This window comes from Pan paniscus, chromosome 20 (genome assembly GCF_029289425.2).
Source record: "Pan paniscus chromosome 20, NHGRI_mPanPan1-v2.0_pri, whole genome shotgun sequence".
NCBI classification, from domain to species: Eukaryota; Metazoa; Chordata; class Mammalia; order Primates; family Hominidae; genus Pan; species Pan paniscus.
The window spans coordinates 37,369,108-37,395,000 of NC_073269.2; the positions used below are offsets into that span (position 1 = coordinate 37,369,108).

At 45.3% G+C, this 25,893-nt stretch overlaps 1 long non-coding RNA gene across 4 annotated transcripts in view; it reads left to right on the top strand.

Moving 5' to 3' along the window:
• LOC134729557 (uncharacterized) overlaps positions 1-25,893 on the top strand; it is an 86,401-nt gene that overhangs the window by 46,105 nt on the left and 14,403 nt on the right. For all 4 annotated transcript variants that reach the window (XR_010110771.1, XR_010110768.1, XR_010110769.1 and 1 more), the window contains exons 2-4: positions 10,136-10,251; positions 12,825-24,941; positions 25,557-25,893. The exon at positions 25,557-25,893 is cut by the window's right edge and continues 908 nt beyond it. This is a non-coding gene — a long non-coding RNA (uncharacterized LOC134729557). The remainder of the gene's footprint in view (positions 1-10,135; positions 10,252-12,824; positions 24,942-25,556) is intronic.

Below are 25,893 nucleotides of genomic sequence, written 5' to 3' on the forward strand. Positions count from 1 at the left end.
TAACTGGGATGATTAAAATATACTTGATTAAGCTGAGGCAGTGACAGCATATAGATTTTCTTACAGGCCAACTCCAACCGAGTCATGGTGGTGGCCACTATTGTTAAGAAGGGTTCTGTGGCTGAACAAGGCTTAGGACGAGGGAGTTTTCAGATGAATTGGTCACATGTGCCTTGCACACCAGAGATATGTGGGCAGGGGTGATACATGACATTCCTGTCCTTTGGAATAATCAGAATTCATGGCTTGTATTAATCATAGAGCTTCAAGAAAACAGATTAGAAAGGCTGCTTAGCTCCATAAGCTGCAAATGTTAGAACAGAGGTAAGATGAGAAAGAAGTTTCCAGAATGTGCCAAAGGTAAATATGCTTCTTCAATGTTGTCTGGATTTTCCCAAGAAGAAAAAGGAGGAGAATGGTGATGAGAAGATGGAGAAGGAGAAAATCCTTGAAGATATGACTTACAGAGGCATTATAAACTGAAAGGATCAGTGTCTAGAATGTGTGTGTGTGTGCGTGAACACAGAAAACTATAAACAAATAAGAAAAAGACAAACACCTAATAGAAAGACAGGTCAAGGCTAAGACTTCTTAGAGAAAAGCCAATGATCAATAAATAAAAACTGCTCGATTTCACCAGTGGTCCATGCTGTGTGAACTAAAACAGCATTCTATGGCTCCAAATTGGCAAAACTTTTGAATCTGACAGTATAAAGGATTGGGAGGATGTGAGAACTGGGTAGGGGTGCACACAACTCACAAGCCCTTAGGACAGCAAGTTGGCAACCTCTAGCACAGCTATAAACGTGCCAATCTTCTGCTGTTCCAGCATTTCCACACTAGGTGTGTACTCTCAGAAAATGACAGTCAACAAGTCCCATGGAAGGATGCTTCCCATAGTATGGTGCAGTAAACATCAAAAGCCAAAATTAGCCAGACAGCCCCACAACAGGGAAATGGTGCATAGCGACCAGACACAAGATGTATGGTTTGCCTCTGAGTAATAGAGAAGTGTCCACGTCATGTTTATGTAGAGAACAAGTATGGCAAGGAGGACAGTCCCTCGTCTTCTACCAATGCCGTACGTTTTCCATCTAAATACAAAGAACATGTCCTGAAGGCCACACACCCACAGATAATTATGATAATACAGAATATATGGGGGATTGGGATGGGAGAGGGTCAGAGAGGACTTTTATCTGTAATGTTTTAATATTTTATAACAATAATGTGTTCATGTATTCTTGAGTAATTAAAAGTTAATTGCTCATGCCTATAATCCCAGCACTTTGGGAGGCCAAGGTGGGCAGATCACTTGAGGTCAGGAGTTTGAGATCAGCCTGATCAACACGGTGAAACCCCGTCTCTACTAAAAATACAAAAATTAGCCGGGCATGCCTGTAATCCCACCTATTAGGGAGGCTGAGGCAGGAGAATCACTTGAACCCGGGAGGCAGAGGTTGCAGTGGGCCAAGAGCACGCCACTGTACTCCAGCCTGGGTAACAGAGCAAGGTTCTGTCTCAAAAAAAAAAAAAAGTTAATTTAAAAAGAGCCTCGACTCCTGGATTTACAGAGCGCAGGCAGGCGGCTGGGGGTGGTCAGCTGGATGCACTTGGTGATGGCAATGTCTCTGCGTCCACAGCAGCCTCTGGCCCTTTTCCTTGGCTGTTACTGGCCATGTTCATGACTGAGCTCCTTTGAAATGTGTTCACTGGGGAAGAGCAGTCTCCTGTTTCCTGTTGCTACTGCTTGAAATCATGATTTCAGAGCCCAGGCTGTAGGATGGGCAGCTGCCTCTTCCCTAGGTGGGGACAGAATACTGGCCCAGCCTCTTGAAGTCTCCTTGCAGGTTCCTACCCTCTTGGTACTTTGGAGGGGACCCTGAGAAGCAGAAGACATCTTTTTATTCCTGGAAGCCCCTGCTCTCCTTGTCCATGGTGCTGGAGGGTGAATATCTCCAAATCAGCACCTCCATGGCACCACGTGTGGGTGACCAACAACTGCTCACAAAGGTTTCTTCCCCAACCTCTGGGGGAACTCCAGGCAGGGAGACGTGTGGAAATACCTCAGAGGATATTCCTGTAATGTGGACTGCTTGGACCTCTTAGACCCTCCCCACTTGCTCTTGCACTCACCAGCCCAGCCTCCTCACGGCCAGCCAGTCCTCTTCCTGGCCTCTCTTCCAGGCCCAGCTCTGTGCCAGCGCCTGGGGGAGGCTCCATTCTCTTACCCTCCTGCATGCTTTGTTTTACTCCCACTGGCCAGGAGCCTTCTGGACCTCCTTGAGAAGCAGTCTCAGGCCAGCTCAGGCTGGGGTTGGGGAGATGGGCCATGGTTGTTTCCTGATACGATTTGGAACTTTTGTCCTCTCCAAATCTTATGTAAAGAAGTGGCCTCCCATGTTGGAAGTGGGGCCTATCGGGAGGTGTCTGAGTCATGGGGGAAGAACCCTGATGGGTGTCTGGGTGCCATCCTCACCATAATGAGGGAGTTCTCACTCCGAGTTCACAGGGGAGCTTGTTTGAAAGAGCCTGGCACCTCCTCCCCTCTCTCTTGTTCCCACTCTCCCCATGAGACACACTGGCTCCCCTCCCTACTCTGCCATGATTGGAAGCTTCCCGAGGTGTCTCCAGAAGCCAATGTCAGCCCCATGCAGGTTCTGTACAGCCTGCTGAACCGTGAGCCAAATAAGCCTCTTCTCTTTATAAATTACCCAGTCTCAGGCATTTCTTTATAGCGATGCAAACAGATGAACACGTTTCCCCTATTCTTTTTGACTTTCTATGACCTTCCCCGTGTCCACCGCCCCTTGTCTAAACCTATGCTGTCGTTACCTGTGCGGTGCTGAGTCCCCAATCAGGCCTTCTCATCACCAGCAACCAGCATTGCCTCTTGAACCCATCTTTCCCTGCACAGCAGCCTGGAGGCACTGCTTCCAGGGAGAGGTGCTAAACACAGAGTGCCCTTGTTATTGTTGTTAATGGTGAAATACTCACTGAGGGCCTGGGATAGAGGAGGATCAAGACCAACTCCGGTATGCACATCTTTACCTGCTGTGCTGCTCAGCACCTTAGGGCCAGGAAGGGAACTCAGAGGTGGGTCTGGTCCACAGAGCCAGGACGCTTGGGCTGCAGCCTTGCACAGATGAGACTGCTCTCTGGTTCAGGAAGCACCAGCAGCTCTGAGTCAGGTCATCTGGGTTCAGTTCTAGGCTTGGCCACTCAGAATCTGGTGCTGACAGAGTGGCTGTCCCTCATAGCTGAGGCTGAACTCTGGTCTGTTTCATCTTGTGTGTGGGGCATATAATTATTCCTTTCTTACCTGTCTCCTGGCTGGAGAGTGAAGTTGTCATGCACGAGAAAGGGCATTTGGAAGGCCCATGTTTACAAGGTCCCTTGGTCCTGGGCAGGGACGTTCTTCTGTAGCCTTCGATCCAGGCTCATTCATCAGTCACCAGATTGGCACAGATTTATTGAGAACCCATTTGCCAAGTATTCTTCTAGACTGGTGGAATGCAGAGAAAAGCACAGTCCAGCCCTCCTGTTATTTTCAGTCTAGCAGGAGGGGAGGGAAATAGAAATGGAAGTGCACAGAGTGGCAGGTGCTATTAGGGGCTGAAACAAAAGGTGCTCTGGGCACACCATAGGTCATGCGGCCCGGGGAGATCCCCCTTAGCTGACTTCATCTATGTCAGAGTGAACAGCATGGACGAAAGCACCGAAGTGTGAGGGAGTATGGTGCCTTCTTCTTCAAAAAGGCACATTTCAGAGTGGCTGATGTTTGCTAAGGGAGTGAAGTTCAAGGACAAGCTGTGCAGGGGAGCAAATACAATTTGAGGCAGTTGATGCCATCCACATCTCCACAGCACTCACAGGGCTCATCTGTGGACCAATTTCTACTGCAAGTTCCTCCAACCCTGCAGGATAGGCAGCTCAGAAGTGCTAGGGAGTTAACATCCCCAGGAGCATCCATCCCGCATTGGGTGGGACCACTCTGTGTCCCATTCTGCACTGCATCCCCAGGGGTCTCAGCAGATCTGAGCTCCAGTTACCCCTAGCAGCAACCTGCTCACAAACCCATCTGGCTTTCTTCTCTTCCCTGTCTCACTTCCTTGCTCCCCCATGGACATTTGCTGCCATTGCCCCCCAAATAAACTACTCAAAGAAGCCAGTGCCTGAGAGCCCAAATCTGAAACAAGCCAGACTGTGAAAAACCTGGTTTTGCCTCAATACTCACTCTGTATGAGATCCAATGGGCTGTCCCATTCAGAAGAAGTTTCTGCATTTCTGTCTGTTTCTGCTGTTCCTGCTGCCCAGTCAACAGAGCACATGTCAGCCTCCTTCCAGCCCTGGGACAGCCCTGCCCCTCCCTCACCTTGTCCCAGTCTCCCCATCACACCCACACCCCTTGTTTACCAAATGTTCGATTTTGGTTATGTTACTATAAAAATCAAGCAGCTGGCAATTCCAGCTTGATTAGCAGGTCTCCAGTTTTGATTAGTAAATTACTGTGGTAATCAAGGTTAATTCTCGCTGCAGCGCTCAGCAATGGATTTTATATTTTTCAGGGAAATGGTTTTCCTGCCTGGGATGGAGAACATTTCATTAAAGGAACCCAGAGATAGGAAAGAAAGGAAGTAAGTCCTGGAAGTATGGAGAATGGGCACCTGCAGGTCTCTCTCTGTCCTACCTTCCAGTAGGCCCTTGGCTGGGGTCAAGGAGCCAGGACAGGACAGGGCCTCCTGAGAAATACTAGTCCACCACTTCTGGCTTTTGGAGTGCCTTTGAGAGACCAGGGAAAAACTCTTCTTGCTGGAACTGAAAGCCACTGAGCTCAGGTCAGAAATCCTAGCTGCTGGGGGGTCAAGGGGTCAGTGCTCAAGATCAGAGATGTCTTTGGGTGATTGATATCTTTAAGTGCTTCAGGGGGATGTGAAGGAAAGTAGGCTCTGTCAGTGCTTGTGTGGGGGCAGCCTCCAGACTCTAGACTCCCCGCCCTACGGGATGTCACTTTCTCCAGGGAATGAATGGCATCTATGGAAGGGGTCAGGAGTTCCGAGAGACACCCAGGCTTGCAAGAGAGCTCTTGGGATGGTGGGACCTTGCAGCTGGATTTCATTTCTGATTTTTGTCTTGGGTCTAGTATATGGACTGTGGACCCCAGACAAGTTGGAATTAAGGTGTTCTGACCTACAGATAGAGATAGGACAAGAGAGAATGGGGGCTGGCCCCAGCCCACCCAGGATTTCTCTGTGAGCTAATCCCACCACCTGTAACTCCCTATATCGCCATCACTAAATGTCAGCAATGAATGCTTTGCCTCTAGAAGGTGAGATTTGTTTTTAGTATCTCTTTGGGGGATGGACACTGTCAGTCCATGGAATTTATACCAAACTTTGTTAGCAGCAAAGATGTGTGGCAGTGAAGGTTATGGTCAGCGCAGAGGTGCTCCCACCTCATCCCACTCTGAGTCAAAGGAAGCTCACAGGTTGCTCTGCTGCCAACCCCACCCTCTATCTGTCCTTCTCTCCTACACATCCATAATCGCCCTCTGGACCAGAGCACGCAGCTGGTCCTAACTTCACCTGGATGTAAAGATGAAGCGAGTCGTCCTGCAGGCTCCACCCTTCACTCTGCTCCATACAGTAGGAACTGGTGTGCACATGGTGTAGACTGTTCTGGGGAGTCTCACCCCAGAACCGCCAAGCAGGAAGAGCAGATGATTAAAACCCAGACCTGGCCTTTGACTTGGTCATCTTGTTTTCTGGGGGTCTCAGGAAGAGACTGCCTTCTTGGTGTCTCCCCTTCCCAGATTACTGTCTCCAATTTCAGGAGTCCCCAAAGCTTATTAGCACCTTTACAAAGTGGCTGTGGGTGAGGTGGAGTCTGGACTGGGAAGACCTGGAGCTAGCACTCCTGTCTGGAGGTAAGATTGATATGTCCTCATTCTCAGTGCCCCTGTGGGGCCATGCCTCTAGGAACAGATGTTTGCTCAGGGGAAGGACAACATGTGTCCAAACCTCATTTCAAATATGTTTTGTGCTGGGCATGGTGGCTCATACCTGTAATCTCAGTACTTTGGGAGTCCGAGGCTGGTGGACTGCCTGAGGTCAGGAGTTCGAGACTAGTCTGGCCAACATGGTGAAACCCCGTTTCTACTAAAAATACAAAAAATTAGCAGGATGTGGTGGTCGCATGCCTGTAATCCCAGATACTTAGGAGGCTGAGGTGTGACAATCGCTTGAACCTGGGAGGTGGAGGTTGCAGTTAGCCGAGATTGTGCCACTGTACTCCAGCCTGGGTGACAAAAGTGAAACTCCATCTCTTTCTCTTTCTCTCTCTCTCTCTCTCTATACATATATATATATGCACATATGTATATACACACACACATATATATGTGTTTTGTTAGGCAGAAAGTGAAAAGCCTTTTTCCTCCCCACTGCAAAATCTGGGTGTCCCGAGACCCCTCAGAATTCTCGGACAGGATCTTGGATCTTCATCTCTGTGCCTTTGGCAGCCACGAAACCCCACCCATCCTTCAAGTTTCCTTACAACAAAATTCTGCTGTGCTCTTCTGGAGTGGCATGAATAAAGCCCCATGAAAGCAGAGAGTCCCAAGAAAGGGCCTAATTCCAGGAAGAGATGGAAACTCTTGCAGGTCCCCTTGCTTAAGAACAATTAAGCCCTGACACGTGCTTGGGTGGCAGGGTCAGGAGAATTGTCTGAGGGCCACTGCGGCTTATGACAGGGGCTGCCAGTTTCCTTCTAACTCTGAGAAGCATGTGAGCTGGACTTAAACTCCATCCAGCATTGTCTACATCTCCCTCACCCTTGCTAGCTTTATGACCTTGGGCAAGGCACTTCCTTCCTTGTACCTCAGCTTCCTCCTCTGTCAAATGGGTATTACAGCAGTGATTAATTCACAGGACTATGTTAGGATAAATGAGGTAAGACATACAAAAGGCTTTCACCTTTTATAAGAAATAGTGCTTAAATGTGGCCCATCAATATTTCTTACCCCAGCAGGGCAGTATTATGCAAATCTGTGCTTGCATGATGTGATGTTTGCTGATGAGCTGGTAGCCAAAGCCAGCCCAGGTCAATGTGGGAGAGCAAGGACAGCAGGAGGTCTGACTCCCTGAATCCAGGTGTGCTATGAATTCCCTTTGTCAGCAATTACTACAATGTCTGAGTCTCCAGATGTTCTTGTCTCCTTGTCCCTCACCCCCTTGTGTCCAGTGGATTCTTTTTCGTCCCTCCTTCCCGTACCTTTTGTCTTGAACTACACAATGCCAGTGGGATGAGGGGCAGGAGAAAGAGAGTGGTCTTAAGAGAGAAGATATCTTTGGGGTAGATGAAGAATCCATAAACTGCAAGACTACCTTATGGGCTGCTAGAGATGAGGAAAAAGTAGTCATACCGAAATGTGTTTTGGGAGGCTAAATTTTACACATTTGTTTGGTATTATGCAAATTTTCCTTTGTAGATTACTCTCAGCAGAGAAAAGCACCATGATGTCAGTGCCACATTAAAGTGGTTAGTGTATCACCCTGCAGCAAGACTGTGGAATCAGAACCCCAGAACAATGACTTCTGGCATTGTCTCTCTATTAGTGATTGCAGCTGATGTCATTTTGCCAAACAAAATTATAAGCAAAATGGATGTTTTGGGTCAGAGTGTGCCAAGGAATATAAAGCTGCATTTCTTTCAATAAATCTGCCCTCTTCTGCCAAGACAAAGACATACAACCTATGGTGATTGACGTTTTCACCACTAAATTATACTATGTCTATTTCTAGAAGAAATGTCTCCATTCCAAAATTAGCTAACCATCAACATAACATAAAATAACATGAACATGGTGTCATTTCGCAAAGATATTGATTCATGTAGACTCACTGGATTAATAACTGGTTTCCCATAAAAGGAGTAGTCACTATGTCTTTGGTAGACAGAAAAAATATACACTTTAGAACAATATATATTGGTACCTTTAAGCCTGATTGCTAAGCTCAAATAAACAGAAGAGTTTTCAGAGGCAACATTGCAAACTAAGAGAGAGGTGACATACGGCAATGTACAAATGGATCCAGGAGTGATGGAAAGCTAATAAAAAAAGACAACTATTTATTTATTTGGAGCATTTGATTTTACTCTATTGGATTACATGAAGCTCTAATTTTTCACTGCAGTCAATCTGTATAAAAGTTCAACTGATTGAAGCATATATTTAATTCCTAAATGCCTTTTCTTTCAACCCCCTACTTCTTCAAAGTTGGACCTTTAGTGTCTTGAGTAGCAAAGAGGTTTGGCTTATGTTGGAGCAACCAGACCCAAGGAGGCATTTAAAAGCTGTGGGTGATTTACTCAGTTCCTAATGACAGCCAATCCACTCTTTTCTCCTCCAGGACTGGATTTGCCAATACATTGAGAAAATATGTTTCTTTGCATTTTTTTGGTGTTTTCTTCAATGAAGTTCCATGGTAATAAAGTAATTGAAATTAACCTTCCCAGTTACTCATGGCATTTAGAATGAAATTCAAACTCCTTACCAGAGACTGTTGGTTCCACATGTGTTGGTTCAGCTTGCTTTTCTAAGCTCACCTCTCTCTACTCTTCTTGCCACACCCAGGGTTGGCCCTTTCCGTCAAAGGAACAGTGCTCATCACTGCCCCTCTATTTGGAATCTTCTTCCAGCCTTTCACATTGCTGCAACCATCTTGTCTTTTGGCCTTTGCTCCTCAAAGACACCTTCCCTATCCATATAATTTTCTAGAAAAATGACCAACTGTCCATGACCCACTTTCATTGAATTATTGCATTTTAATATCATCGTCTCTTCCCTCTGGAATATAAACCCTTTGAGAAAGGGAGAGTCCTTATGGGGCTTGTTGACGGCTGTATCCCTGTGGCCCCGCACAGTGTTGGCAGATGGAAGGTGCTCAATAACTGAATGGATACACTTCTGGGAGGAAGATTCAGAAACAGAAAGCAATCTTTTTGACTCAGTTCCAATTTGCTGTCATGTTTTTGTAGGATAATTGTCTTCTTTATATCTCAATTTTTCTTCCCTTAAATAAGAAGAGTGGTGTTTATATGCTGTCCAGAAATGGTGCACAGATTAAGTCCATTGTAAAACAAAACAAAATAAAGCTATCTAGTCATTTATTTGCTTTTTAAAAACTTTTCTGGTTTCTTCACAATAGGCTTAAGAGGTAAGAGTTTGTTTAACATAGAAAACCAACTATGACTGTGAGGACACATCTGCTCTAGGGATTAAAGCTAACTCAGTATGTAAAACATCCCTTTGGAAATGGTCATATGTGTCTTCAGGGGATTTGACAACTGGTTCTCCCATTTGTTTTTCATTGTTGAAACAGATCATTGTTTCTGCAGTTGAATACTGGATTAAGTAGTTGTATTAAAAATGAACATTTTAATGCACTAAAATCACAGACCACGAGATGACCACCCAAGGAGACACAGAAGAAATGGGACCCAGAAGAGACTGCCTATTCATTGGTTCCCATTTTATGTTTATTTCTGGACAAAAGCTGATTGAGTAAGCTGGCAGGTAGACTAGCCTACTTCTTCAACCATTGTGTTTCCATGCCTGGCCTCCACCCTCTTCAATTGGGAATAGATTATTTTCATTAACCCAACAGTAGTGATTCCCCCTGCAGCTTCAGTCTCCAGTTATTTGTAGCTGAATCTATTGCTTCTCTGGAAAGGATTGCAGATAGCCAATGGCCTTCCAATGCTCTGGGTGGATTTGCTGGCTGTAGTCCCACCTGGAGGCAATGGAGGGGAGTGCTTCCTTGGATATCTTTCTCCAGGTGAAACCATTTGGCAAGGTCTCAGAACTCTAGGAACAGTCTGGAAGCCTCTTTTTTTGCCAATGTTGGGAATGCCTTGCCCATCACAGGGATTTGTCTGCTTTGGAGGTTATCAAACCTGAAATTGAAGGCAGTGGTCCAGCAGGATTTAAAGTCTTTTCTAATTGGCAGAACCTGGAAATAATATTGTGAATCTGGAACCAAAGGGCCCCTATTGCCAGTGCCTTTGGATTCTAGAAATGTGAGCTCAATAGTACCTATTGAATAGTCCCTAAATCTCTGTCCTTACCTCGCAGGTCAGCAGTTCTAGAAGAATCTTTCTGGACAAAAGACCTGGAGTTGGCACTTTTGGCTGCCACTCAACATTGAATGGCCTCTAGCTGTGACCCATCTTGGGACAAGAAAATAAACTGTAAGTTTGGAAAATGAAGACTTTTAAAAAGATTAGACTGGGAGCAGTGGCCCGTCCTTATAATCCCAGCACTTTGGGAGGTCAAGGCAGGAGGATCAATTGAGGCTAGGGGTTTGAGACCAGCCTGGGCAACATAGCAAGACCTCATCTCTACGAAAATAGGAAGTATTAGCCAGGTGTGGTGGCGTGCTCCTGTGGTCGCAGCTACTAGGGAGGCTGAGGTGGGAGGATCCCTTGAGCCCAAGAGTTTGGGGCTGCAGTGAGCTGTAATTGTGCCACTGTACTCCAGCCTGGGTGACAGAGTGAGACCCTGTCTCTAAAAAAATAATAGAAAATAAAAAGATTAGATACCTGCTGGACCTCATTTGCAACTGGTAAAATCAGAAGCTGTCTTCCAGCAGGTGTTTATATGAGAATAACATAAGAGAGAGGAGGAGCTGCCCCAGAAGGAGAAGTCCCCAGGAGGGGACTCTCAGCCAGTCACACTCTGCAGCCCAGTGGACTGTTTCAGGAACCTCCTCTCCAATTCTTCCACCCTTGCCTGCTTTTTGGTTCCCAACCCCCACTCCCACAGTGATTTTGTAATTTTCATTCCATCCTTCCTGAAGATAAAAGACACCATGGGCGGGATCCGTGAATAAAAGTCGTTATTTATCGATGCCGGTTTTGGGGAACATTTTTCCTTCTGATTCATGAACCACTTTTCTACATTCGAAAAGCAGTTCATAAATCGTTCAGCACCGGCAGAAATTAATAATAATGAATCCATTTACATAAAATAGTCTCATCCTGCCAGGTGCTGATAATATTTGAAGCTGGAATCTCTTTAGGAAACTGGATGGCATATGTGCGTGTGTTTTCCTATACATCAGACCTCACACCTTCCTTTTGTGAGTTCTACCAGAAATTTAATTATTTACTGGCCAGTCTTGATCACTGGGAGATGCTATTTGCAAAACTGGGGAAAGATAAAAATAAGAGAAATATTGCAGTGTCTTAAGAAGATAGTTTTAAGCCATGAGAGTTCGTGTCTAGTGAAATTAACCCTTTGAGTAGTTCGGAGAAATACAGCTACCCACGGAATCATTGAGTCCTAAGAAGGATCGTCACTATCTTATGGCTCACATATGCTCACACTCACACAAGCATGAACACACACAGGATTTTTTTGCAGTAACAAAAATGAATGCATACATCGTAAACTCTATTTTCAAAGGTATATGACAAAGAGCATAAATTATATTATAAGTAGGTCTTATGTAAAAAAAAAAAAAGTACTGTGATCAGATGAACTGGTGCAACATCCCAATTAACACAAACAAGATAGGGTGCCTGCCTCCAGAGTAGCACACTCCACAAATGGACTGAAGAGTTTGGCAGAAATGTTTTGCTTGAGTACTTTTTTCCCCAGCAGGAACAGAAGGTTAAGCTCTCATACTCTCAGTCATTAGAATCTGATTACCACTGTTTGTTACATGGTCCCTTTCTTGTTTTATATATTGATCCCACTTTATCCTCTCATGCTACTCCTATTCCTATAGGAAAACATGCAGTTGTGTTAAATGTACATTTTTGTTTTGTTTGCATCCATTTTTAATTTACGTAAAGGATATTATGTTATTTACTTGGTCCTGTATCTTTCTTGTTTCATGAAACACAGTGACTTTCACATGTACCCACATTGTTCTGCAAACATGAAATCTGCCCCTTCACCATGATTTCACACATGCTTATATTGTTGCTCTCTAAATGTAAAATCTGCTGCTTCTGGTTGTACACAGTTCTCTCTAATGTCCATCCATTCTTCCAGTTGGCTGTCTCCAATTCTCCATCCCTACAGACAATGCTGCAGAAAGAGTCTTTTCAAACAGGTGCAAGGATTTCTTTGGGATATATGTCCATGAGCAGAATTGCAGGGTCACTGCATGTGCATATATTAAATTTGACTAGGTTGTGCCAGATGCTCCCGGGTGGCTGGCAGCTCCAGTCTACATTCCCACCAGCAGTGTGGGGAGTCCATATCCTTGCCAACATGTGGCATTATCCAACTGTCTTGCCAATCTGAAAAGAATGAAGCGCTATCTCGTTTTAATGGCATTTTTTTTCTAATTGCTAATAAATGTGAACATCTCTATATGTGCTTATCAATTAGTTTTTTGAATCTCTGCTCTAAATGGCCTATTTACAGCCTTTGTACATCTCTTTCCTTCTGGAATTGTTTGACAACTTCTTATTGATTTGTAGGCATTCTTTATCAGTTTTTGACATCATAAACTTCTCCAAATCTGTCACTGCCTGTAAACTGTCTATAGTGTCTTCAGTTGAGTAGAAGTTCTCCTTTTTCCTCTATAGTTGTACAGTCCTGTGGTAGGCAGACTTCCAAGGTGCCACCCAGTGATCTCTGTCTCCTGGTACTCACGTGGTTGTGAATCCCTTCATATCAAGTGTAGGCTGAGCCTAGTGACTTGCTTTTCATGGATGGGGTATAGCCAAGATGATGGCAGGCCACTCCATGATTAGATTACAAATGAGTGTGACTTACAGCTTGCTAGTAGACTCTAATGCCCTTCCAGCTTGCACACTTTGACAAAGACGGCTACCATATTGGACAGGTCCATGAGACAAGAAACTGAGAAAGGCCAATAGCCATTGAGAAACGGAAGCCCTTAGTCCAACAGCCTGTAGAGAACTGATTTTTGCTGCAATCACATGAGCCTGGAAGTGGATCTTTCCCCACTTGAGCCTTGAGATAACTGAAGCTCCAGCCAATACGTCTATTGCAGCCTGGAAGAGAAACCCCAAAGGACCCTGCTAAGCCACACTGGATTCCTGACCCATGGAGATAAAGAGGCACATTGTTGTAAGCCATTCAGTGTTGGGTTATTTTGTCACTCAGCAACAGATGACTCATAGCAATTCTAAAGTTGTAATTTTGACACTTAAGCCTTTAGTTTATCCAGATTTCACTCCTCTGTAGTGTTAGGAAGAGATCCAGCTTAATTTTTCAACAGAATTGGTCTTGAATTCCAAACCTGCTATTTACATTCTGTTTCACAAGGTGAGATAATGTATGAAAAATTGCTTAAGGCAGTGTCTTCCTCCCACAAAGAAAAGGCAGCTACAGATGCAGTTATTTGCTATTATGCAACTCAGTGAGAGGCCATTATAGAGGATATTCTCCAAAACTCCCTGACAATGAGTCACTTCCTGATTGATAATTTCACATAGCTGCATTCTTAGGAGCTCACTTGGGAACCTAAACCGTGGAGAAGTGAAGATTTTGTCCCAGAAGGTCTCCTCTGAGACATAGGTCCTCTGAGACACAGGCTGCTTTAAGGAAAAGAAAAAAAAATCACCTGGGTTCTGTTCCTGACTACTGCTGAGTAGCTGTGCTGTACGGAGTGGGTTCACTTTCCTTTCCTTTTCTTTCTTTCTTTTTTTTTTTTTTTCTTTTGAGCCTGTCACCCGGGCTGGAGTGCAGTGGTGGGATCTTGGTTCACTGCAACCTCTGTCTCCTAGATTCAAGCCATTCTCTTGCCTCAGCCTCCCAAGTAGCTGGGATTACAGGTGCGTGACACCACATCTGGCTAATTTTTGTATTTTTAGTAGAGATGGAGTTTCACTGTGTTGGCCAGGATGGTCTTGAATTCCTGACCTCAAGGGATCCACCCACCTCAGCCTCCCAAAATGCTGGGATTACAGGCCACTTTCCTTTTCTGTCTTAGTTTCCCCATCCTTTGAATGAAGAAGGCGAATAGGGTGACTTCACTTTCATTCCATCCACCACTCTGTTCCCTGAGAAGCAGCAGGAAGGCCTTGGAGAATGAAGATTTTCACTCTAGAGCTGCAGAAAAGCAGGTTGGAATTCACCTTGTGAGACTGACCTTGGGTAGAATCAGGTCAGGGCCTGATTGCTCTGTCCTTCCTCTGCCATGTCCTGCTTGGTGCTCAGTATCCCCCCTTCTACATGGGACCTCCGGCTGCCCTAGTTGAGTCAGCTCTGTTAAAATAGCTTACAGGCCAGGTGAGGTGGCTCATGACTGTAATCCTAGCACTTTGGGAGGCCAAGGCAGGCAAATCACTTGAGGTCAGGAGTTTCAGATGAGCAGGGCCAACATGGCAAAATCCGGTCTCTACTAAATATACAAAAATTAGCCAGGCATGGTGGCATGCGCCTGTAATCCCAGCTACGTGGGAGGCTGAGGCAGGAGAATCACTTGAGCCTGGGAGGCGGAGGTTGCAGTAAGTGGAGATCGTGCCACTGCACTCCAGCCTGGGTGACAGAGTGAGACTCTGTCTCAAAACAAACAAACAAACAAACAAACAAACAAACAAAAATAGCTTACGTATCTCACAATGGCCTCTTTCCTCTTATAACAGCCACAATACATTTCGCCAGAAATTTTTGTCTCTAATTTTCAAGTCTGTGTCTGCTGGGGGAGAGATGAAGTGTGTGCAATTCTGAATCACTTTAATGCTACTCAAAGAAATACCACTCAGTCAGTCTTTTGGAGTCATTCCTCCTATAGAACAAGCCCCAGTGCTCACCTGATTGGTAGAGACAGATAAAGGAGACACCCACACACCAAGGTCTTTTTGGATGAGTTTGAAACTTTGCAAAACACCTGGCAGAATCGTAAGTTCTAGTCTGAGCAGCTCACAATACGTATGAAAGGCCATCAGAGAATGTGTGCTTTTCAGACAGGTTCTCAGAAAACCTGTGGGAAGCATGGCTAAAGTGGTGTGAACATACCCTGTAGTTACCACCACCTGGGACTTCCACATTGAACAGGACCACTGGTGGATCTGGTTAGAGAGAGAGAGAATGTGACAGACTGATGTGGCATCTGACAGCTCCTGCTTCCCGTGGAAGATCTCTTCAGTTGTCACAAAGGATCCCCAAGCTCCAGTGAAAAACCAACAGCTACAGACCCTGTTGAGCCCATGGGGGCTGCAGAGCACTGTGCTTGCTGAACTCTGCCACTGAGCTCCATGCACTGTCTCAAGTAATCCTCAAAACTGCCACGTGAAGTAGGTGCTCTTGTTTCCCCCATTGCACAGGTGAGTCATCAGAGGTGCATTCTAGGGTCAATCAGAGGGGTGAGACGACAGCAACGATAAACCAATTCATCTTCAATTAAGGACACCATGGACAAAAATATGACAGACTGGGAAAAGACATTTGCAATGTCTTTGACTACCAAGGGATTGTATTTAGGTAATATCAAGAACATCAGCCAACAAAGAGCCAAGAAATAACCCAAATAGAAAAGAGACAAAGTGCATGAAATAAAAGAAGAAATTCAAAATGTTCACTAAAAAATAAAGAGATGCTCAAATCCACAAATAATGAGACATTAAATTAAATTAAAACAATGAGGAGGTAGGCCGGGCCTGGCACTTACGCCTGTAGTCCCAGCACTTTGGGAGGCCGAAGTGGGTGGATCACCTGAGGTCAGGAGTTCGAGACCAGCCTCAACATGGAGAAACCCCATCTCTACTAAAAATACAAAATTAGCCAGGCCTGGTGGTGCATGCCTGTAATCCCAGCTACTCGGGAGGCTGAGGCAGGAGAATTGCTTGAACCCAGGAAGCAGAGGTTGCAGTGAGCCAAAACTGGACCATTGCACTCCAGCCTGGGCAACAAGGGCAAAACTCCTCAAAAAAAAAATGTGGAGGTGCCCTATTTGTATCATTAGATTGGCAAAATATGAGGCATGTGGATGGTGCTGTTACAAGAAAGGGGTCCAGATCCAGACACCAAGAGGGGGTTCTTGGATCTCACATAAGAAAGAATTCAGGGTGAGTCCATAGAGCAAAGTGAAAGCAAGTTTATTCAGAAAGTAGAGGAATAAAACAATGGCTACTCCATAGACAGAACAGCCCCAAGGGTAGCTGGTTGCCCATTTTTATAGTTATTTATTGACATTACACTAAATAAGGGATGGATTGTTCATGTCTCCCCTTTTTAGACCATAGAGGGTAACTTCCTGCGTTGCCATGGCATTTGTAAACTGTCATGGCGCTGGTGGGAGTGTAGCAGTGAGGACGACCAGAGGTCACTCTCCTTGCCATTTTGGTTTCGGTGGGTTTTAGCCAGCTTCTTTACTGCAACCTGTTTTATCAGCAAGGTCTTTATAACCTGTATTTTGTGCTGACCTCCTGTCTCATTCTGTGACTTAGAATGCCTTAACCATCTGGGAATGCAGCCCAGTAGGTCTCAGCCTCATTTTGCCCAGCTTTTATTCAAGATGGAATTACTCTTATTCCAATGTCTTTGACAGTGCTAAGCTTTAATAGGCTGTTGGGGGTCTAGGAGCTCTCACACGGAGTCAGTGGGAGTATAGACTGATGTAGGTATCTGGAGAACAATCTGGCAGAGGGGAGTCAACATGAGAATCTGCATCCCTGGAGCAGGCAATTTTGTTCCTTAGTACACATTCCCAAGAAATTCTCACACTGCTCCACATAGGGCCCTGAGCTAGGGTATTCACAGCAGCCTTGCCTATGGTGGTACAGAATTGAAGCAGCCTGGATGCCCATCTCTGGGGCAGGGATGGAGGACTGTCATCTGGCAGATGCCCACCTTGGGGGGATCATCCAGCCATCAGAAGTCACAGACTATGTGAACCCATGACAACAGGCACGGATGTGAAGGCACAGTGCTCAGCAAAGACAGCGGGAAACAGAATAAGATGATGAATGCACTCCCATTGACACAAATTATCCAAAATGTTTGACAGTCTGTATTACACAAGTGGAATGGGAGCCAGTTCCTGGAATATTGACCCTTTCATTGGTGGGCTGTAGGAGATTCAAGAATAGAGCTGGGCTGGCCTGAGTGGTGAACAACCAACCCTCTGGGGACATGGGGAAGGGGCATTTTGCCAACCAAGATGACAATATTTTCAATATTTTAACCATAGATCTGGCTGCACTGGTGCATTTTGGCTGAATATCAACCCTAGGTGGAAGCCCTGAGCACCACGCCCTTGGTCAGAACGGTAACAGGACACTCTCCTGTTCATGGTAGGGGGAGAAATCAGACAGTGGGGTAAGAGTCCAGGTCCTGTGGGAGTCCAAACTTGCAGGGCATAGACAGGAGTGATGAGCTGGATGACACTTGTGGACATGGCATAAGGGGCTTTTCAAAAAAAGGCCTCAACCCAAAGAGTAACTCAGGATAGAAATTCAGACACTTTGAAGACTCCAGGAGCTGAAATTATTTGTGTGTAGGGAAAGGCCTCTCCAACTTGTCCAAGTGACAACAGCATATGTCCACCCACCTACTGCTCTCCATGTAGGTCCACCGTGGTTAGAGCAAGTCTGACACCACCCACGAAGTCTGGATGGGAGTGACGGATTCCTCCTGTTCAACCACACCACCCCCAAAGGGATTGCCCCCTGCAGATGTTTTCTGTAACCTGCTCTGTAGGCAGGTGCCAGGTATGGATTTGTGAGTTGGGGTAGCTGTGATTTGGAGACACAGGCCATTGGTGTTGAGTTTGAGACCTAGTCAAGCTGTGGTCTCAGGAGTTCCAAGAAAGTGGATAGGAGGTTGGACATCTTTTGTGGCTGGGGAGGGAGCCCCTGTGTGAGTACTCAGATCGGATGCCGAGACGCATCTGTTTGTGCTCATTCTGTGATGACAGGGACACATTGATCCTATGCTTCGCTAGCTCACAAGGGGCTGGGAGTAACAATCAAGCAGTGAGTATGTAAGACGAACACACCACAATCCCCATCATTAGGGTGAGTGGAGTCTGGATCATCTGCCCTGTCAGGGAGGCAGCAGACTGCTGGGAAAAACTGGGTGCATTCCAAACACAATCAGATCCTGCAGGCGTTATGGGCCTTCTCGAATCCACATTGGTCCATGCTAGGATGCTGGAATGCCAAGGGGCCATTACCCCCTGGCCCTTCTATTCCTGTCTGCTGTGAACGCTCCTTTGGAAATGGTAGAGAATTTGCATTTATCAGAAAAATGCTTACTTACTCTAATCATCTATTTGTAAGGTTTTATTTTAGCTAGATAATGAATAAGACTAAATTGATGTCAGGCATGGAGTAATTTTAACCAATACCTTCAGAAGTCTGTAATACCAAATATTGGAAAATTATATGTAGGGTAATCTAAATAATGAGATGTTAAAATTTCTTGGATCCCAGGAACTCTTCAATTCATTTTTTCCTCTCTCTCTTTCAACCTCACTGTGGGAGGCGCCATCTCTGACATCTTTATATATGATGTTCTCATTTCAAAATGCCACTGAACCTTCAAATGAACACTTGCGTATGCTCCTTGAATACAAAAATACTTAAATCAAGATTTTTATATTTTGGTGCAGCCAGCCAGAATGCACAGAGAGAGATGGGAAGGTTTAGCTCAGAAGCCTACCCAGGAAGGCAGAAAAGGTCCAGCTAAGGGAAGGGGAGAGGCACTGGGCTAGCAAACAGATACACGTGGAGATGCTAAAGATGGAAGGAAGAGTGTCTTCCCTTGGCCTCCTGTAACCTGGAGCAAACACAAAATCCAAGTTGCAAAGGAAAATTCCTTCTCCTGAGACTGAGGACTTCAAAAGATGCTCCAAAAGGAATAAATACCATAAAATGTATACTGTGTGCATCGCCTGTGGCCAGCTCCTGTGTCTACAGAGAAGAAAGAGGAGATGGTGCACTGCAAGGCAGGTGGAGCTCAGTGAGCTCAGCATGAAGACCTGGGAGCTCCATGACCATTGCCCACAAGCTTACTTCACTATTCTAGTCTCAGAGCAAACGGGGTAAATAGATAATTTGCATGAGGGTTAAAGAAGAGTTAAGGGGATCCAATGCCTGGATGAGTCCTTGTCCGCTAAGGGCAAGGAATGGGGCTGGTGCTTGACTGACGTGATTGAACTTGATTATGACAGTGACAGATACATTGGCTAGAGTCACACCTTTTTATTTTATTCATTTTATCTTTATTTTTCCAGCCTTATTGAGGTGTAATTGACAAATACAATTATATATATTCAAGGTGCATAACATGAGGATATGATATATGAATATATCATGAGACAATCACCACAACTCACTTAGTTAACACATCCTTCACCTTGCATAATTACCTTTTTGTGTGTGTGGTGAAAGTATTTAGGATCTACTCTCTTAGTAAATTTCAAGTATACAATGCATTATTCTTAGCTGCAGTGAACACGGTGCATATTCGATCCCCAGAATTTATTCCTCTTATCATTGATCAACATCTCATTCCCCTTCCTGCCCTCCTCACCCCTAGCAATAAAAATTCTACTCTCTGCTTCTATGAATTCAACTTTTTTAGCATCTACATGTAAGTGAGATCAGGTAGTATTTGTCTTTGTCTGGCTTATTTCAGTTGGACAATTCAATTAGACATTTTGTAATGTCTTCCAGGTTCATACGTGTTTTTGCAAATGGCAGAATTTCCTCCTGTTTTATGGCTGAGTAATATTCCATTCTCTCTGTGTGTGTGTGTTTGTTTGGGGTGGGGAGTCACATTTTCTTTATTCATTCACCTGTTGGTGGGCACTAGATTGGTTTGATGTCTTGGCCATTGCAAATAGCACTGCATGTCATACTTTTTCATAGAGGAAGAAATAAAAGCTCAGTAGGTGTAACTAACTTGCCACAATCCTATACACAGGGAGTGGCCAAGCCAGTGTGTGAACCCTGATATAACTAGGTCTGAAGCCCACACTCTCAAGGGAGTTGCCAGGGATCAAGGGAAAAGCTCTAGAGTAGAGCTATGTGGCTGAGAAACATATCCCATCGATGGAGTAGCCTCTGAATGTTTAATAGTGACTACACTTTGCCAAAATGGGTCAAATATTTTGGAAGTTTAAAGTTTGGAGACAAAGGTGGAAAACTTTGTGTGTGGAGTAAGAAACGTTGGTTTATTTTGGCACTAAGCCCACCTTGGTTTTGTTGGGACAGCTCTGCTTCTCCCTATTATTAGGCAGTGGCTTGCCAGCCTTGCCCAATACTGCAAGGAACCCAACCAGTGAGGGGAGCCGCAGTCAGGGGTTTGGGAAGCGCAGAGTGCAGGCAGGTCCCGTGGGCTGGTAAAGTCACAGGAAGAGCAGATTTGATGCACTTTCTGCCTTAAGTGTCCCTTTCCTCCATTCTCTGTTTCTCTTGGTTTTGTTTTGTTTTTGGAGGAGATACTAGAATACTCATACTCAACCTTCAAAACTCAGCTTGAATACCACCGCCCCCAAATAACCTCCCCAGATTCTAAGAGGTCAGATTAAAGGCTCCCTTAGTTCACAGGCACCCCATGCACTTGCTGTTGTGTGGCATGGTGTGCTTGTCTGTCTCCCACTGCTAGGCAGCGAGCTTTCAGAGCAGAGACGCACATGGCTGTTGCGGAAGAACTGGGGACAGATGAAGCGCACATGTGCATGAGGCTGTGGTGCAGGCAGGGGCAGCAGGCTGCAGCCTGGACCAGCCACCTTGAGGAAGAAGGGCATCCAGACTGCTGGTGACCCATGCAGCCAGTGCAGAGTGAGAGCCCAGCAAAGTGGCCTTTTTGGGAATCTGATATGGATTGGTGCATGGGGGCAGGGGCCATGTTGACCAACCAGAGGGCAGGGTCGCTCAGTTTGTGAGTCCTTGCCCTGGGCTGTCTGCATCACCAGTCTATCAGGAAGTTCCTTCCTGCAATAGCAGTGTTTGAGCGGGGATTAGGGCCTGAAAAATGCAAGTAGTGACCTCACTCCCCACCCCACATTGATCCATTGACTATTGACCAGAACCAAGACTGGAAAGGTCTTATTCCCTTCTCAGATCCTACCAGTCCTCAGAAAAGGGTCAGATAAAGTGAGACCAAGACACAGAGGAAGAAGATGGAAAGGGAGAGAAAGACAGAGATGGTAGACAACAAGACAATTGTGATGCGAAGGGAGAATTCCATGCAGGAGAGGGCAGCATTGGAGGGAGATTCACCTGAGATCTATGTAGGAAACCAAACTCCAGCCCAGCCTCTGCTACCAAGAGGGTCCCACCTCACCCAGTTCTGTTCTCCCATGCATAGAAAAATTTAAAAATATATTTTACTCTTTTCTTTGATACTCAATTCCCCTGAGGAATATTTTTTGTTTTGCTTTGTTTTGTTATTGTTGTTGTTGTTTTTTAAGGGAAAAACGTTCACGGAAGGTTATAAAACACATATAATTTACTCATGGTAATTGCCCACATGTTATTTATGTGCTGTGCTGGCAGTGAGACTGAGAAGAACGACTTGATCAATGCATTAGTCTAATCACGGGGTTCCTGCTCTTAATTTCTTTTGTTGGTAATTTCCATACTCGGGCAGCAATGCGTAGAATTATCTCGATTTACAGATCTCGGGGCCCTGGGGAAAATCTCTTTGGAGCCATTTCTGTCTCCTGGGAAATTTGAAATTTATTCAACACTGAGTTTGAAAGCCCTATGATATGGATTCAACAACTCCAAATAATACCTTAGAAATTTAGTAGGTCTGTGTGACATTTTTCCTTTTTTAATTAGTAACTTTAGGGGGCTCAGAAACGGATCACAGAACATTTTTAAGAACAATTTTTGGTCAACTTGAAGCCAAGATTTGGCAGACTTGGCGTTTGCCGGGAAACACACACAAACAAAAACACTACTCTTTCTTTTCTTGTTAAATCCATGAAAGTTCCTGGGTTGGCTTTGCCCAGGGTTTGTAACACAGTCTTCTAAGGTGGAGTATTTATGGCAAATCTATTGAAAGCCATGGGAGAAATTTCCTGTAACTTCAATTTACTTTGACAGAAGGAGACGCAACACCTGCTGTTAGCTGAACCTGCTGACCAGGCTCCGTCTCCTCAAAGTTTTGGGGGAGCAGAGAAGACGGTATGAGCAGAACTTCTTTCTCTTGGATCAGCTCCTAGGTTTGTTCTAGTGCCTGAAGAGAACAGGTTGCAGTATCTCCAACTGCAAAGCAGAGGCGTGGAGCCACATTCCTTCTGTTGAGCAAAGCCCTTCAGAGGGGCCCACGGGCAGGTGAGTCCTCCTCCCTTAACACAGTATCACAGACAGTCCAGCCTCCAAGCCTCAAAGGGCAGAGCAAAAGGGCCAAAGAGGAGATGGCAGGCACAGCCTGGACTGTCTGAGATTTCAGATCGGCAGAGGAAAAGTTGGCAAGCGTCGGGACCAACATTCTTCTACCATTAACACTCACCTAGGAATAATATCTATCTTTTGGGCTGGCACTTCAGGTTTACTGTCTCGTATAATCTCAACAACCTGGGAGGTAGATGCATTCATATTCTTATTTTGCAGATGAGGCAATTGATCCTCCGACAGGTTGAGGAGCACCTGCAAGGTCTCAGACAGGTGGTAAGTATCAGGAAGAGAGGGTTTAAATGCAGATTCGGTCTGATTCTGCAGGAGATCTCATACCTGAACAGGTGAGTCATCGTCACGTTTCAGGAGCAACCACCAGGGCATGCTGAACTTTCTAAGGCAGTAGGGTGACCAGCTGCCTTGGTTTGCCGGAGACTGGGGGTTTCCCAGAACACAAGACTTGCAACGCTAAAACTGGGAAAGTTCTGGACAGACTGGGACAAGCTGGTTCCCTTATCTGGAAGTGAGAATAAAACATAAGCTACTAAGAGTGCTGTGACTTTAAACTGTAAAATCAAAATAAGTGGCAAACCAGTGGTTTGTGGGTAGGATGTGAGTCTCTGGCGAGTTTCTTTTTAACTGCATGGAGTTCCTAAGGCATTTTACACAGATCGCATTTGAAATGCCAGAGTTGTTGCATAGAAAGTTGGACCTGGGGCTTTCAAAAAATAGAAAGAGTGGGTCTTGGAAGGCTACAGTCCCAGCAAGGGTGATGTCTCCTTTCGGAATTCTCAGTTCCTGCTGGCCAACCTTATTCATTAGATCATGGGCTTGGCTCTTGGAGACAGTCAATGTTTTCTGTAGAGAATATTACCCCGCAGTGGCCAGGAAGCAAATGCCAATAGATCTCCAAAATATTTGATCATACCAATGGATTGCCTAGAATATCTTGTGGTCTTTCTGTTGCCTTTGAGAGAATGTCATGGAATACCAGGTGGGGGTGGGGCAGGTGAGCTCAGGGTAGCAAGGATTCTGACATAGCAAAGGGAAATTCTGTATGGGACAGACTCAAATGTCCCAGATGCCCTCTCAAATGAAGATGACAATATTCCAAATATTCATTGATCCAGAAGCATCTCACAGCAGGTATAAGATCTGGGAGAACTCATCTTATTCCATCCCCAGGAAACAAACATCCCTTCTTGGGCAATGTCTCCAGGCCACGCTTCTCATCCACAGAGCAGGTGCCTGTTCTCCCTGGGCCATCTGACAGGGGAGATAGAAAAGCTGCAAGAGAAAGCTCACAGCACTGGGCTGAGCCCTGGAGAGGAAGTACGGAGGCCTGTATTCTAATTCACTGATGATCAATTTGCAAGTTCTTTTTCTCTTAGTTCCCTTAGTTTCCTTCCAGCTAATGCAGAATTCCTTGAAGCTTCTCTAGGTTGTTTTACTTTGCAATCTTTGGTCAGAAGGTCTTTCTCATGTTAACAGGTGAGTTAAGGTAAGAGCCCCAGACTCCTGGGCTTCCCCCAGCCCACTCCATGACCCCAAAAGAGATTCCATTGGGGGATACAGTTTGAATCACCTGAACTAGACAATTATTACAGCTTCTCTTCCAGGTTGAATATTTCAGGGTCCCTTGCCAAACAGGGGAAGATCTTGTTAAACCAAAATCCCAAATAGATTTCAAATATGCCGGAAGTTTACATGACCCTAAAGACTGCTCTCCATGAGAGACTCAGGGGCTGGGGTAGTACCTTCTAAATTTCCATGGGAAAATGAACATGCTCCAGCAAGAGCTTGGGAAAAGAAGATAGTCCCTAAGTTTTATTGTTTGAAATTTGTCACTCAAGGATGCGAACGTATCGCTGACAATTATGTAGCATCTCAGAGCTCAGAAAGCACTTTTGCATCGATTATTTCATTTCTTGTTCGTGCCAGTTGTGTGAGGTGGACAACATTATGTTCATATGAGAAATGCAGCCCAGAGAGGCTCAAACCCAGCACTTTTAACTCCCAATCTCCCTCTTTTCTCAGTACCATGTGGTAAGTCTTTATTAACCAGAGTGTCCAATTAACCAGAACATGCCTGTGTCTTAGGGATCATCCCAGACTGATTTTCTTTGCAGAAAACCCCAGGGAGCCACAGCCTTTCCTGCACCTCCTTTTGTTAGCTGTATGTTTTTTTAGGGGCCCAGTGAGGACTGCATTTCAGAGCCTGTGTTGCAAAGCTCATTGCTGTGGAGGAGACGGTTATGGGCTGGGGCCTGGGTCTTCCGCCCCTTCCTGGCAGACCAGGAGCTTCAGTTGCTCTCTGTGAAGTTCTACTTTGCAGGAGCCTGACACAGACGACAGCCCCAGGTGATCCCTATTCTTCAAGACCAAGCCAGGGAAAATCTTCCAGATGTTCTTGCTACTCACCCCGACCTTGCGGTCTTACCCTTCTGGCTGAACAAGAGACAAACAGCTCCTCTCCACTTGGCTGTGTGCGGCTTAACGAATGCGTATGAAGACCGTATAAATAATTCACATCACTCAAGAGGTGGCGAGCTGAACAAGTCCCTTCTGGTTACATTTATTTCAAGATAAGGTGAAACTAAGTGAGTGATGGCCCAGTTACAGAGGCCAGGGTCCAAAGGGGATTGGGACACTCTAAGTTACACCACCAGAGTGATTTGTGCAGAACTGTGTCAACTTAGAGATCCTGGCACCTTGGGGGAAAGGGAAATGTCTTATCTCTAAGAAAAGTGATACAGGATGAGTATTTTCCAAGTACAGCCTATAAGCTAATTCTGCAGAATCAATTTGGCTCTGCCAGGAACCAAGTTTCCGCTTTAATCTAAGAGGAACTCTGAATTAGTAACCTTGCAAATGTTGTCTTCCCTTGGAAATGTCACTAAGGGACTCTTCGAAGCATGGGTGTGGGTCCTTGGTGTAGGTCCTCTAGGTGCATGAGGTGGCACTTTCCAGAAGCATGGGTGAACCTCCCAAGGGAGTCCAGAGTCTTTTATTGGAATCAATGGATGAGAAAAATATTGTTTTGCAACTTGAGTGAATGTGGCCTCCAAGATCAAAACCTGGACTAGAAAAGCCTGTGGAGTGGCGCTAGAACGGGGCAAGGTAGAGAGGAGAGCTTTCTCCTGCTGTGAATTTACCACTCATTCCTGTATTGTAGCCACATGCTTTAATTTTTTTTCTTCTCCCTTTTCCCACAGTGCCCCCTAAATATTTCCACTGAAGACTTTTAGAACTTTGGAATAAGGAAAGTGTATCTCCGGCTGACAATAAAATTTACGAAGCAAAGAATGCCTCCGTTAATACTTTCCAAACGTCTTTGTTTTTGAATGAGCAAGATGCTGAGAACCTTCCAATTCAGTAACCCTGCCTCTGACAGGCAGCAGAACAGTTAGCAAGGTTGACAGATAGATGCAGCCACACGATGCAATAATCCTTGCTGCACTGAACTTTGTATTTAAACACTTATTTTATGTTTAATTAATTTCTCCAAAGAGGAAAACTTCCAGGCTGCCTTTGAAGCCGGCTGTTTGTTTA